The sequence below is a fragment of the Chlamydotis macqueenii genome, chromosome 2 (assembly GCF_036417535.1).
Source record: "Chlamydotis macqueenii isolate bChlMac1 chromosome 2, bChlMac1.mat, whole genome shotgun sequence".
Classification (NCBI taxonomy): domain Eukaryota; kingdom Metazoa; phylum Chordata; class Aves; order Otidiformes; family Otididae; genus Chlamydotis; species Chlamydotis macqueenii.
This window is the reverse complement of record NC_141557.1, coordinates 105070872-105085452: the sequence shown is the minus strand read 5'-3', so window position 1 is coordinate 105085452 and position 14581 is coordinate 105070872. Positions and strand designations below refer to the sequence as shown.

At 36.8% G+C, this 14581-nt stretch overlaps 1 long non-coding RNA gene across 1 annotated transcript in view; it reads left to right on the top strand.

Annotated features, from left to right (window-relative positions):
* The first annotated feature begins 267 nt into the window (after nucleotides 1-267).
* The window catches only part of LOC147601742 (uncharacterized), a 68709-nt gene continuing 54395 nt past the window's right edge, over nucleotides 268-14581 (top strand). Inside the window, exons 1-2 of the long non-coding RNA XR_015257648.1 lie at nucleotides 268-347; nucleotides 3223-3354. This is a non-coding gene — a long non-coding RNA (uncharacterized LOC147601742). The remainder of the gene's footprint in view (nucleotides 348-3222; nucleotides 3355-14581) is intronic.

Genomic DNA, 14581 nt, shown 5'->3' with positions numbered 1-14581 from the left:
CATAATTATTTACTAAATTTTTAGGCTCTTTTTTTTTGATCCATGTTCCATCTAATTTGCATGAGAAAAATATGAAAATGCAGAGAATTTTACTAATGCCCAGAAAATATTTCAAATTTTTTTTTTAAATAGGATTTTGCTTTGTCTTATCCAGTTACACTTAGCACTTGCTCAATGTTTTTAAGATTCTGGGCACATTCATCTTCTCCTGAAACTAGCTCATTTATTAACTCACTGACTTCAGTTCCAGATGCTGAAGCTAGATGGATTTAGAGTATCTACTCAGTCTTGTTCTATGATCGATCTGTTCATCATTATAGTTGCTGGAATTGAATGAGGTTTGAAAGGTGAGTAAGTACTTTGCTTATATGATTAATTTGTATACAGTTCTGGCTTTTATATAATATGCAACCACTTTGTGTACAGTTCTGCCTTTTATTTAGTAAGTTCACATATATTAGGCAAAATATACAAATATCCATCCACCCCTAAGAGATTTACTCACTTTCAATAACTGGCTTCCAAAAGCTATTTCAGTGACCACAAAAAGAGAATTTTTTTTTTTTGAGAAAATAATATTTCATATGCCTTATATGTGATATATGCAGTTGTGTGTGTGAGTGTATTGTGCCCAGTAAATCATAAGAATAATGTATTTGAAAATGAGTTCAGTTTCCCATAATGAACTGAAGTTTGCTGACTTACTATGCTTTTTGTGTTTAGCGTTATCTGATTTGTTTTAGTGAGAAGGTTTGAGAAGGGAAAACATTCTGAATTCCAATGAAAAACTATATTGGTTTGCCTCAGAGATGGCCTGGTTCAGCTGCATGCATTTATATGTGGAGTTCTACTGATAATCTTCTTTCTGTCTTTGGGCTTTGGTAATTTTTTTTTTTTTTATTCTTTGGTGCCTAAACAAAACAAAACAAAACAAACCAAACCAAAACAGAATAGCTGAACACTTGTACTATTTTTGCACAGTGTGAATCTAAGTGACTTATTTGAAAAATATGTTGTTATATCAGAGAAGGTACTTCAAAAAGAATCCACTCTTTCTCTGGCTGCTCATTCACAGCCAAATTTGTCCTGAATTTCCTTTCTTTCAAGTATCTTATCTTTTTTTTTTAAAATGCAGATTAATTAGCACATTCCAAAAAACTTACATAGGACTAAATAGTACAAGAAGTTAGTAAGTTTCCTCAAAAAACCAAAATGCCTTTTCAGGCTTTTTGATATTTGCCCTATCTGTTCGGAAGTCACCTCAAAATATTTCTCTAATTATTTTTGTTTTGAAAATATACTACAGCTATTCTTCTCCATCCACATGTTGTGCAGTGATTTACCAGAGGAGCACAGTATGTGACAATAACAAGGATTTGTGCTAAGTGCTTGTAGGCTTAAGAAAGGTAGCAGTTAGCTACTTCTTAAGATTTTTAGCAGTGTCAAACAAGATTCTCTGAGCAGTATATGTGTACCCAAAAAGAAAAAAAAAGGAAAAAAAACCACTTAATACATTTAAAGCTATTAAATCAGGCAAATATATTTACAAAGAACTGAAGCCAGTGGGTTGACTCTTTTTATATGAGATGTCTGAATTATGTTGACAATCTAATAATGTGCCTGAGTAGCTAAAGGCTGATACAGGCCTGCAGGAGCCGGTAATGCTGCTGTAACATCTTATAACATTAAGGACATCATGGAGATAAATGAGACTAATGTAGTTTGAAAATTATCATCTCTCTTGGTTTAAAAAGTAAGTTAACTATAAGAATAAATATTGTGTATTTACTATTTATATCTTGTTGCATGCAATTTATACAGATTTCTCTATATAAGTTATTGAGATTAATATGATAGTAAAATATTCCTATCTCTTTTCAAACCAAAAAATATAATTAGCAGAGGTGGAAAACACCATTTTCTCTTGTTATCCGACCATAGCTATTACTTTAAGCAAAATCATAAAAGTTACATTATATGGCAGAAGTAATGAAGTGTGGGTGGAAAATCAGCTGAGTTGACATGCAAAATGAGGCACTTCCTGGCTGTCTGTGCTTTTAAATGAAATGTAGTAAAAATATTGCTCCATGTGGAACCTCAGAAAGCAACAAAAAACCCCTTATTTTATCTAATTTTGCACTGTAACATTTATTAAAATAGAATCATCATTAAATACTGTCATTTCTTTTTCTATTATATTTTTTCTTTTTCCTAGCTATAAAGTTTAATTCCAGAAAAAAAATATTTGTTATAAATAGCTCATAGACTTATTTATGACATGTCAATTTTTTTTTTTTTTTTTTTACTTCCAAGCAACAAATTATAACTTACATTTTGTCAGGATGCTGGATAAATGTGGAACTAGCTAATAAGACAGAGATTATTTACATTCTGTCAGTTATCCTTTTAAATACACTTATAAGTATAATACCACGTGCCACAGGATTTACATTTGTTTTCAGAATCTCATGCAACTATTATGCTTTATTAGCAAAAGTAGCAGGAAGGAAAAAATAATTAGAGACGCATAAAATACAGAAGCAGAGCCTAGCAATTTTCACCTGACCAGCAAAATGATCCTGAATACAGCAATTCTGTGGGGGAAAGTACCTACAGAGATTGCCTAGTCCAATCCTCCTGCTCAGAACAGGATCAGCTACAGTAGATTGCTCAGGGTCATGTCCAGTTGGATTTTGAATATCTTGTAGGATAGAGTCACCACAACCTCTCTAGTTAACCTACTGCAGTGTTTGAACACTCTTAAGTGAAAAAGCTTGGGTTTGGTTTGGTGGGGGTTTTTTTTGTTTGTTTTTTCTTATGTTTAAACAGGATTTCCTGCATTTAATTTTGTGTTCATTGTCTCTTGTCCTGTAACTGGATACCACCAAGAAGAGTCTGATCTCATCTTCTTTACTCTCTGTAAACTCCAATGAAACATGCTTATTTTCATACATATATTCCTCATATTTCAGTGGGAACCAGACCAAGATAGACTGGGAAACAAAGATGGATCAGGAAAACAAAGTGAAAAATAGCTTATTTATTCAGATTTAAAATAGACAATAGTGACAGTCATATATTGCCTGAAGATAACCAACCTCTCCTTTCCTCATTAGCCTTTTTTCCCTTCGATGTCTTTGGAAATGGGAGGGAATAAGGAAGAAAAAACTCTTAAGGTTCCTATTCCATTAATTATTGCTGCATATTGCATTGTTTTAATAGGTGTCTCAATGAAGGCAAGAGCCTGAAGCTACTGGGCCTTGATCAACCAATGCAACAAGTAATCTTCCTACTGCCTGACGTTTCACCATCAATAAGTTCCACTGGATGCACTAATATACAATGGAATGGTGCGTGTGTGTGCATATTTATCTACTTACATGTACAGGAGTAGAGTCAGTATGGCAGTCAAGAGGTGCTTACGTTTGCTTTTCCTACAAAAAAAAAAATCACAAATAAATTGGCATAACACATATATAAAGACTCATCAATGGAGATCAAAAATGGCAAAAATGTATGAATCCTATAAGTCTGACAGGGAGGTGTTAATAGGATGTGGTCTTGACTATTCAGCTAGGGAAAAAGGAATTACATACTGGTTTACCGACGTGTTCCTAAAATCAGCTGGTTTTCAGCAGCCTGAAGAGATAAATGAAAAATATTTCATTATATTTAAAAGAAAGCAGTAAAGCAGTTTGCTTGCCTGAATAGAAAAGATAAAAAAGGTTATCATATCCTCCTTCCCATACTTAAGCCAGATTGTATATCTTGTTCCAGTACTGAACTGCACAATGTAAAGGTGCTCGTTCTGTGATGAAGTAATATACCCAATCTATAGTCTGTTCCAAGATATAAACTCATAGTAAAGGTTTTTGTTAGTGATTTCAAATACAAATGACCTTGAATTTTTTACTACTGAACTTTCACTCCGTCTTTTTTATGTTTTAAATAATTTCTGTTTTTCCAGTTTTCCTAAAATACCTATCACCAACTTAATTCCTTGGCGCACACATATTTTATGCATCTGGCTCAGGGACTAGAATATTAGACAAGCTCTAGTTTAACACATATTTCTGGGAAACTCCATTTGTAACCTTTCTACCTCTTGGGTATTTCCATTTCCAGCACATCCCAGAAACAGTGATGTTTCTTCTTTAATCAGTTCCCTATCCTTTCTCTAATGCCTCTTCTAAATCACAGCTTCTCTGAGTTCACTTCCCTTGTGACACTCTCTCCTTGAATCTATGCAAATTTGGAGATTAAATTTGCCTGCTATCATATTCATCACTATTTTTATTAGCATTTCTTCTGGAATATGTATCTTTAGAAGATAAAATCTACCATAAAAAGGAGAGCTCTCAGAACTATTTGTATTTCTTGTAATATTTCAGTTTTCTGTCACAAATAGGAATTTATAGAATATTTCTACCACTATACTTCTTTACTATCCATTTTAAAGATATTTAAAACTGCCCTCTGTTTTATTCATGCTATGTGTTTGGACTTGGTTAATGCTTAATAAGTCATAGGATTCTACTACTTTTACTTTCACTTCTGTTTTCCCTGAACAGGATGTATATATTGCTACTTTATTTAATTCTCTTTTTTTTTCTTTTTCTTTTTTTTTTTTTTTTTTTTTTTAATTTCCATTCATCTGTTATTCCCTGAAATGTCCGGGTGTGATACTTACAACTAGTAATTCAGATGACAACATTTTTCTAGTCTTGGGGCATGGACAGAAAAGAGAATTTAGCTGCTGTTCCCTTTTCCCAAGTGACTAAGACCTTAAATCACTGAAGGCTTAATTGCCCTGCCACACCTCTCTCTACCTATGCTCTGGTTAGTCTGACTACTTGATAGCTTTGAATGGATCTTACAAGTCTTCTGTAAAGTCTTGTGTTCTGGTAAATAGATCAGAGCAGATTTATAGTATCTACAGGATTACTGGGCAGCTGCCTGAAAGGTGAGGTGTGTATTTGTAGATTTTTCACCAAGTTTAACTCAGTGTACAAGAATATGACTACAGGGAGAGGATACCATGTCTTTCAATTTACTTTATTGGGTTTTTTTTCCATAGATTTCAGAATTCATGGGGGCACAATGGACTTGCATACCTTGACAAAAATCACATAGTATGAGTCCCTATAAAAACCTGTATCCTAAATTAATTGAGCTGTTATGAAATACTTCTGAGCAGTACAGTTTCCAAACACACAGTTTAAGGAGGATGCCCATTTTAGTCCCACTATTACATTAGTTACAAATATACATGATGCCAGCTTGTACCTTGCCATTCTACAATCAGTTAACTTCCTTCTGCATATAAAAAATAAAATTGAAGTTGCTTTAGTAGAGGTTGTAATGATAAAGACAAACTTATTCTTTCCATTATTACATTGCTAAAGTGTTTTTTATATTGTTAGTAGTGACACAGTGTACCAGAAGAAAGTACACCATAGCATACTTCAGAAAATAAACCAGGCTTACATTTTTTTTCCTGATTATTTAGTTTTCTTATTTCACAGACAGATATCATGATAGAAATCAATGCCTAAGCAGACAGTCTTTCAAATTCACGAACAGAGAATTTACCAGAGAAGTTACGTTCTCTATATAGGTACAATCTTAGGACAACATATCTTCAGAATGAGTGCAAGTCAATTACAGATGTCAATAATAAGAACAAAGTAAAACTTTCGAGAAAAAAAAATATGAAAATATATCAATGAATGCATTATTTTGAAAAAAAAATACGCTAAGGTAGTATTAGACTTTATTCTTTGGCTGGTATTGGAAATCTCAGGAGGACAGCTATGGCTCACCCACTTGGTTCCCACTTGCTTATATCAGCTTGCAGAACTTTTCCCATGGAATTGTTTAAGGGACAACTGAGCATTTCTCTGCTCCTCCACAGCTCAGACTTGCCTCTGTCATCTTCCCTAGATCATCTGAAACAACAGGTACAGAAGCAGACATCAATATCTTATATCACAAAGGGATTCCATGAGTACTTGGTGACTTCCAAGATTTTTTTGGTGACTTTTTCCCTGTAAGATCCAACAAAATGTAATCCTTAGTGCTGGAATTGTTGCTTGGGTTTTTTTTGTTTGTTTGTTTTTTGTAGGGTTTTTTTTTTTCTGGGGAGGTGGTAGGGGTTTTCTGAGGGAGTGTACTTTTGTGTTTTTGTTGTTTTTTTTTGTAAGAATAACAGCTAACTGCCTAATTAAAAAGACGTGCCATATGTTCAGGTCTTCTCGTATATTCTCTTGTGCATTGATAAAACTTATGTTATAGATTTCTTAACGGACAATTACAGTATGGTCAGGTCTAGATCCAGAGAGCTTAAAATCTTCCTGTCTCAAAGTTCTTTTCCCACGCCCACCCCAGGCTGGTACTAAGCCTTCAGAAGCATCCACATATGAGGTGGAGGGATTTATATGGACATTAGGAGCTTGAAACCAGAAACATTCTAGGCTTTCAGTTTTTCTGTGTAAACTAGATAAAACAGGCTGCAAACAAGAAAATGCTTTGATGAAACAACAATTCAGATAGGAAGCTTTTATTCTGTTTCTGTTTTGCATGCTGAAACCATGTCCTGGCGTGTAAAACTGTCAGAATATCAATAAATACTGAAGTTGAGGGAGTTCTGCCAATTCATACCAGCTTAGGATCTTGCCTAAACTGCAGTTATACCTGTTTGTTGGTTTAATGCCACATTTGGATCATGTTATCCTACAAGTAAAGGCTGTCTTTTTTTTTTAATCTGTATGTATTTTTTCCTACACTATATTTGGTAAACAAAATTGAAGTAAAATTTCCAAGTTCAGTTGGACTGAATATATTTGCCTCACCAAAATTTGCATGTTGTTAATATATATCCCCAAACTATACCAACCTGATAACACTAGAAAATTTGAGTTGCAAGGCCAACTTGTTCTCTTTTTTTAAAACCTGTATCATGTAGATGTCATGTTTGATGAGGCATCATGTGTGCTGGTGTTGCAATTGTGGTCTGCTGGTCTTATTCTGATTCTCCCTGCCTACAAAATCAATGCTTTTGTTTAAGCTGGCACTCTAAGGATGCACAGGATGATACAGACTTCTTAGGTTTTCCAATTTCCGTAGCAGCAGCACTGTGAAATCCCACACAAGACTGAGCTGTTGTGCTGCTAGAAGCTGCACAAACAAACCTCTAAGTAAGACTGATCTTTTTTTTCCATGCAGATTGAAGGGAAGCTGAATGGCAATACACAGACTGACAACACTCATTTGTAACTGGCAAAAGAAAGGTGAAGCATGATTAAGGGAAACATTTAAACCACAGACTCATTCTGCCATCTTCCTACCCCTGCAAGCCTTTTGCAGGTACTGTGGCGGAGATAGCAAACTGGTTAATCCATATTGTTTGCATCTGGTGTATGAGCAGAGAGATTTTCCTTGAGAACAGTGTTTCGATTTCTTCACATAGCTGAGATTCAGACTGAACTGACAGCTCTCTTGTTAGTGCATTCGTCCCCAGAGGGACAAGAAATGACTGTTCTTTTCCTGAGTGTTCAGTGAAGTCATTCTGGTTGGAGGTAACAGCAAGTGTTCAGACTACGGCATGTACGGCAGAGCTAGGGCCTCCTTGCATAGGAGAGGTCATATGAGTGCTAGCATACCCACTTCTGCGTATTTTTAACAATATTAAATCTTTCTCTAAGACAAAACAAACCAATCAACTTATTACATTTATCGTTCTCCTTTGCACCATTCTGGCAGAGATGGAGGGAGACCCTTCTGAGGGCAGACAGGGAAATAGTTAATAACTGATGGCTTATAGGAAAAAAAAATGTAAGCAATCTCAGAGGGGGAGGAGGTGAAAAGAGCAAGGCAGAGTGATAAATCTCCAAGACTTTGTAGCAGATCTCCTCTGTACTGCTACTATAATTTGCTATTCCTGCTGAGGTGCAACTGCAGGTAAAAGTTGCTTTTTGATCAGGTAATTGGGTTCAGAGAACACCCAGTCATGAACATACAATTATTTCTTTTCCCTTTTTTTTTTTTTTGTCTGCCTACACCCCCTGAGAAAAAGCATCTGGCTTAAATGTGTCGTTATATATGAACTGTGCAATTTGAATTCCCACCCTGGTGCTGACACTGCAGCTGCCAACTCTTCCTGACCACATGCAAACAAGCAGTTTTGGAAGACACAGAGCACCAGTGGGAGGTCTTTGAAACTCTGTAGATTAAAAAGAGGAGGTAGATTGAATACAGTGAGGGTTCAAAATGGGCAGAAATTACTCTGTTCCCCTCGCCCTGTGCTAAAACAGCAAAGATTGCTCCTCTGTCCACACCAACTGCTCTCTGGCTCTCAGACATCTCAGGATGTAGCTCTTATGAGGACCTGAAATTAACTTTTTGGGACTGGTGTGAGTATACAAATATAGGCATTTGAAAGATGTTCATATATGGTCCTTCCATTGTAAAGTCTGGCTCTGTCATTAAGATTCTCCTTCATAAAAGTATGTAAGACCTCCTCTTTCCTAGGAACACAGTGTTAAGCCTTAAACTCAGTAATGCCTTTACTCATTTTAGTTGGTTTTAAATAAAAACTGAGCAGTCCCACATCAGTGTTTTGAATGGTCAAAGTGCATCACCCCAAACCAGTTTTGTTTATTGTTTTGCACTCTAATAAATGACATGGTTTTATGAGTATTTAAGTGCCATGATTTAAAAACTTTTCTAAACCACGTATCTTTACTGTTCATCTAAGAGAGTTTTTAAAAAGAATCCTTGTGGCTTTAAGAAGCTATCGGAATCATTAAAACCTGGTGTAGAAGCAGAGGAGATTAGTCATAAAATAAGATTAGCTGCATAAAATATCTGTTTTTGACAGAAATGTGTACTGATTAAACAATACCTTTGGCCGAAATTCTTTTCATTATGCTGTGAAAATATCCTTCAGGAAGAAATAAATGTGAAAGCAAGTAGGAAGATAATAACTTTGTACATGCTGGATGATTTTTTTCCAGCATTTTTCTGATAAGCATGGAGTCCATCTTTAGAGACTTGTGCAGGTTCTGCTGCTAAAGGGCTATACGATGCAATGTCATAGTGTAAACTAACTTTGCCCCTCAGCCCAGATCAAATGAAGGTTTATCAAGATTGACGATGGCTCTTAGATCCCTCCCTGTGGAAGAGAAGCTGCCTCCAAAGTAGAGTTGCTTCTTCTTGCAAAAGAAAATAGGAAGGGCTGTATGTCTATTTTTTTCTAGGAAGGAACAAGAATGCTGTTGCAAACTAAAGAACACAGAGTAAATAATAATTTACAAACTGCATATTTCTTATTTCTTAATCTGCTATGAATGTATCTTCTCTGAAAACTGCACACTATGAACAGTATCACATATGATGGATATCATGAAATCAAAAGAATATGGGGAAGAAAAAAATTCACTTTCTCTCCACACACTTCTAGGCTACTGCCCTAAAAATAGTGCAAGCAATAACAAAGGATTAATTATTTCCTTACCAGTGCGCTTTAGCATTCCCAAGTACAAACGCATTTTATTGAGTAATTGATTTTTGCTCATTTCTTCAGACTGGGACCTATGATAAGTAAATGATCAGGCTGAGTATTGATTTTCCCTTTTTCTTTGTTACCATTCCTTTTCACCCCTGCATCTTTATGTTGAAGAAGCCTCCTATCTTCATTTCAATGATGTAAAAAAAAAAAAAAAATCCCTTTGTGTTTTTTTTTTATTTTTTGCTAAAAACTTTGACTTTTTTTAATTGAGAAAAGAATAGATGGAGAAATGTGTGCCATCTCTATGCAGTAGCTGCTATTGAGTTGTCCAACTTAAAAAAAAATGTAATGAACAGAATTTACATTTGGAAGTCACTCATTTCTGATGTAATTGTATAGTGAAACAGATAACTCCTAATCTATGTTATCAAGCACTCTTATGGCAGCTACTTACTTAATTTATTCTTTACTTAATTTATTCTTACTTAATTTATTCTTTACTTAATTTGTTCTTACTTAATTTATTCTTTCTATCATATGTCAAGAATGTTCTAATTTTATTTCACAATTAATCACTTTAGATGGACATAGAGGTTGACTGAAAAAATAAGCAAAAGCAATGCAGAATAGCAATGTTGCCACATTTTTGAAGGGATCTCAGGGTTAATTAAAAAAAAAATCAAACAAAAAAGCATATGATGATAGCTGACTGTGAGTTTCACAGACCAATGAAATTATTAATGTAACATGTTGGTGCATGGAAAAAAAATAGTATGACAGATAATTCAGTAACAAAATATGTGTTAATATATACCACTATATTCATAAATTTTAATGGAACTATTTATCACAGCAAGAACTGTTAAGGAATTCTGTAGGCTTTCTGCCACTGTGGTAAGATGAATGATGATTCTGATGCAATGCAGAGTTTTTAATAATTTATTGGGTCATGAGTTATGGTTTTATTCAATTGAAAATTATTAGATGGGTTTGCCCCAGGCAGTGAGCATGGTGTATGAAAAAGGAAAATAGATTAAGCAAATACTCTGAGTTTAATCATTTCAAACAGGGCAGTGGGTAAAGGCACTGACATATTTGTCATTAATTCAGCAGACGTTTTTACCTCCACACAACATAATCACAAGATGGACTTGTCAGTGAAACCCTGAAAGTGTGATGTTTATAATGAATAGTCTGGATAATCTATTATATTCACACAAATGATTGCTTTTCTCCATGAAAGAGGACAAAGGAGGGAACAGAGGGTAGAAGGTCTCTTTCAAGAACGGTGACATAAAAATATTTTTCTTCATCCCAAATTCTGATATCCATTTCTGATTAAACAGAGCCATTCAACATAATGTTACTTGGTAGTGGTCTTCCCTGATAGAAAATTGAATGAATCATCACATCTGCACTTTCTCTATATTCTAATGATGCCACAAAGACAAAATTTTGATCAAGAACCATTATCACTGGCCTACTACTCAAAGCCCTACCAATAAGATGCAGACAAATCCATTTTAGTATATCCAATATCAAACTTCTTTGAGAACAGAAAGAGGATCTGAGCTATGGTAGAATAAGCTGTGTTCCTTCTGTTCACATAAAATCATGATCTTTCAGAAAAAAAAAAATCAGTCTAGGTAGAGGTCAAGGTGGTAAATCTTTTATGTTAAACGATTGATCTTGACATCTACAAACAATTTAGAAAATCCCTACAAATCACTACTAAATCATTAAGTTAGCTGTCAAATTCTCTGTTTACCAAGAGAGTACTTAAAATATGGAAATTTACTATTTTCTTTAAGTCTTATTGTCACATACTGTATATTAATATTATTTTATTTAACTAGTGATTATAAAGGACTACTAGCCTAAAGTCATCAAGCAATTCAGTTCTGCACTGAAATGAAAGCCCTTTCTATTTTTATTGCTGTTATGAGAAAAATAGCAGTCAGAAAACTAGTCCAAGCAAGAATCCTTAGAGTGTGAGATGGTAGTCTAGTCATAATTCACACTCACTTCAACATTACACTCACAATTCTGGAAGAAAATGGCATTGTCAAGATTGCAAAGTCAATCACAGACAAGTTTGGAAGTGTCAAAACGAAGACTGTCCTCTTCCACATGTGCAAATTCCATTCTATATTCTAAGGAGTTACAAATTGGTGTAACTTAATCAGAGGTGCTGAAGACCCATAACACTTTATACCACTTGAATAGTTAGTCAAAAGTCTTTAATTGTTTGTTCTCAGAAACCATTTCTATAGGATCCCCACTGTGCTGAAGATAAATATTAAAGCACTTAATGAGTCCAGTGGCTACAGAGTACACAACTTTCACAACTTCTCTGGGGCTACATGGGAAGTGTTTGATAGAGCCAAAGTTAATTCTCCTAGGCACTGCTTAGCTACCAAAACTGCAAATTAGAATCATAGAATCATAGAATGGTTAGGGTTGGAAGGGACCTTCAAAGGTCATCTAGTCCAACCCCCCTGCAAGGAGCAGGGACATCCCTGACTAGGTCAGGTTGCTCAGAGCCTCATCCAACCTGGCCTTGAACGTTTCCAGGGATGGGGCCTCCACCACTTTTCTGGGCAACCTGTTCCAGTGTTCTATAACCCGCATCGTAAAAAATTTTTTCCTAATTTCTAATCTAAATCTACCCCCCTCTATTTTAAAACCATTACCTCTCGTCCTATCGCAACAGGCCCTACTAAACAGCCTTTCCCCATCTTTCTTGTAGGCCCCCTTGAGGTACTGGAAGACTGCTGTCAGGTCTCCCCGGAGCCTCCTCTTCTGCAGGCTGAACAGCCCCAACTCTCTCAGCCTGTCCTCATAAGAGAGGTGCTCCAGCCCTTTTATCATCTTTGTGGCCCTCCTCTGGACCTTCTCCAACTGGTCCATGTCCTTCTTGTGTTGGGGGCTTCAGAACTGGACACAGTACTCCAGGTGGGGTCTCACCAGGGCAGAGTAGAGGGGGAGAATCACCTCCCTCGACCTGCTGGCCACGCTTCTCTTGATGCAGCCCAGGATGCGGTTGGCCTTCTGGGCCACAAGAGTGCTTTGCTGGCTCATGTTGAGCTTCTCGTTGACCAGCACTCCCAAGTCCTTCTCCTCAGGGCTGCTCTCAATCCATTCCCCGCCCAGCCTGTATTTGTGCCTGGGATTGCCATGACCCAGGTGCAGGACCTTGCACTTGGCCTGGTTGAACTTCATGAGGTTGGCACGGGCCCACCTCTCCAGCCTGTCAAGGTCCCTCTGGATGGCATCCCTCCCTTCCAGCGTGTCGACGGCACCACACAGCTTGGTGCCGTCAGCGAACTTGCTGAGGGTGCACTCTATCCCACTGTCCATGTCGCCAACAAAGATGTTGAACAGGGCTGGGCCCAGCACGGACCCCTGAGGGACACCACTCGTGACTGGTCTCCACCTGGACATCGAGCCGTTGACCACCACTCTCTGAGTGCGGCCATCCAGCCAACTCCTTATCCACCAAGTGGTCCGTCCATCAAACCCATGTCTCTCTAGTTTAGAGAGAAGGATGTCGTGCGGGACAGTGTCAAAAGCTTTGCACAAGACCAGGTAGATGATGTCAGTTGCTTGTCCCTTGTCCACCGATGCTGTTACCCTGTCATAGAAGGCCACCAAATTGGTCAGGCACGATCTGCCCTTGGTGAAGCCATGTTGGCTGTCACCAACCACCTCCTTGCTCTCCATGTGCCTTAGCATGGTTTCCAGGAGAATCTGCTCCATGACCTTGCCAGGCACAGAGGTGAGGCTGACCGGCCTGTAGTTACCTGGGTCTTCCTTATTCCCCTTTTTAAAAATTGGGGTTATGTTCCCCCTCTTCCAGTCATCGGGGACCTCACCAGACCGCCACGACTTCTCAAATATGATGGCCAGTGGCTTGGCAACTTCATCCGCCAGTTCCCTCAGGACCCGAGGATGGATCTCATCAGGACCCATGGACTTGTGCACCTTCAGGTTCCTTAAATGATCCCGAACCTGCTCTTCGAGTACAATGGGCAGTTCTTCATTCTTGCAGTCCCTTACTGTATCTTTTTCCTCAATTTCCTGTGGGAACCTCCAACAGCTTTCCTAATACATCATTTTATGCACAATTCCAGCAAGAATGGATGTAAGGTTTCCATACTCTGAACCTCAGAATTGTTAATAAACATTTCAAGAGCATGTTAGCTACTTAATGACTATAAATCATATCTTCCATTCCATATCAACAGCAGTTGCTGCAAGACTGTGTGAGTATTAAGAAAGGGAACATACTTGATATAATGAGAAAAAAAAAATCAGTATTTATCTAAATTAAAGCAGCTCTGGAAAAAGTTATATACTTTTAACCTGCTGGAAAAGAAATCGTAATAACAATTACAACAACAACAATTACAGTAATAATAGCAATGATTATATGTAAGTTTTATTCAGAACTTTAAAGTTTCTTATTTTCTCTCCTTGTTGTGTTTCCTTTGCCGCTTTTATTTTCCTTTAAAAGAGTGTTTCCAGAGTAACATTTTCATATCAGTATAAATTTCTGCTCATTTCTTGCAATATCTGATGATATTTTAACTTCCTATGAAATAATGTAAATGTTTGTCTTCATTCTGTTACATTTTTCTGTGCATATGTTATTTTAAATCCACTTGTTTTGACTAAAGAAAGAGGGAGGAGAAAAGTACAAAAAGGCCCAGAGCCAGTAAGTGGGGGAGGTAGGATAGAATTCAATATGGCAGCTTTGCTGCTGCTGTGTGTGTAAACTAAAATGATCATTAATGTTATTCAGTAAGGAGACTTGCATAAAATAATTAAATAAACTCAAAGGATGCCTGTCAAACTGTCATATGCTCACGAGCAAGGAAGTCACAGAGTAAAGCTGTCAGTCAAGGTCTGACATTCTGAAATCCTTCAAATGTGTTAAGCATTCGAAACTCTGCTAGTAATAAACCTGGCAAGAGTAAGATAAGCTGGCCTGTCACTGCCTCAGGATTCTTTTGCAAATGACACTGCAATATGACTAAATACCCTTACATTTTGAAGAATCTAGTTCATTTT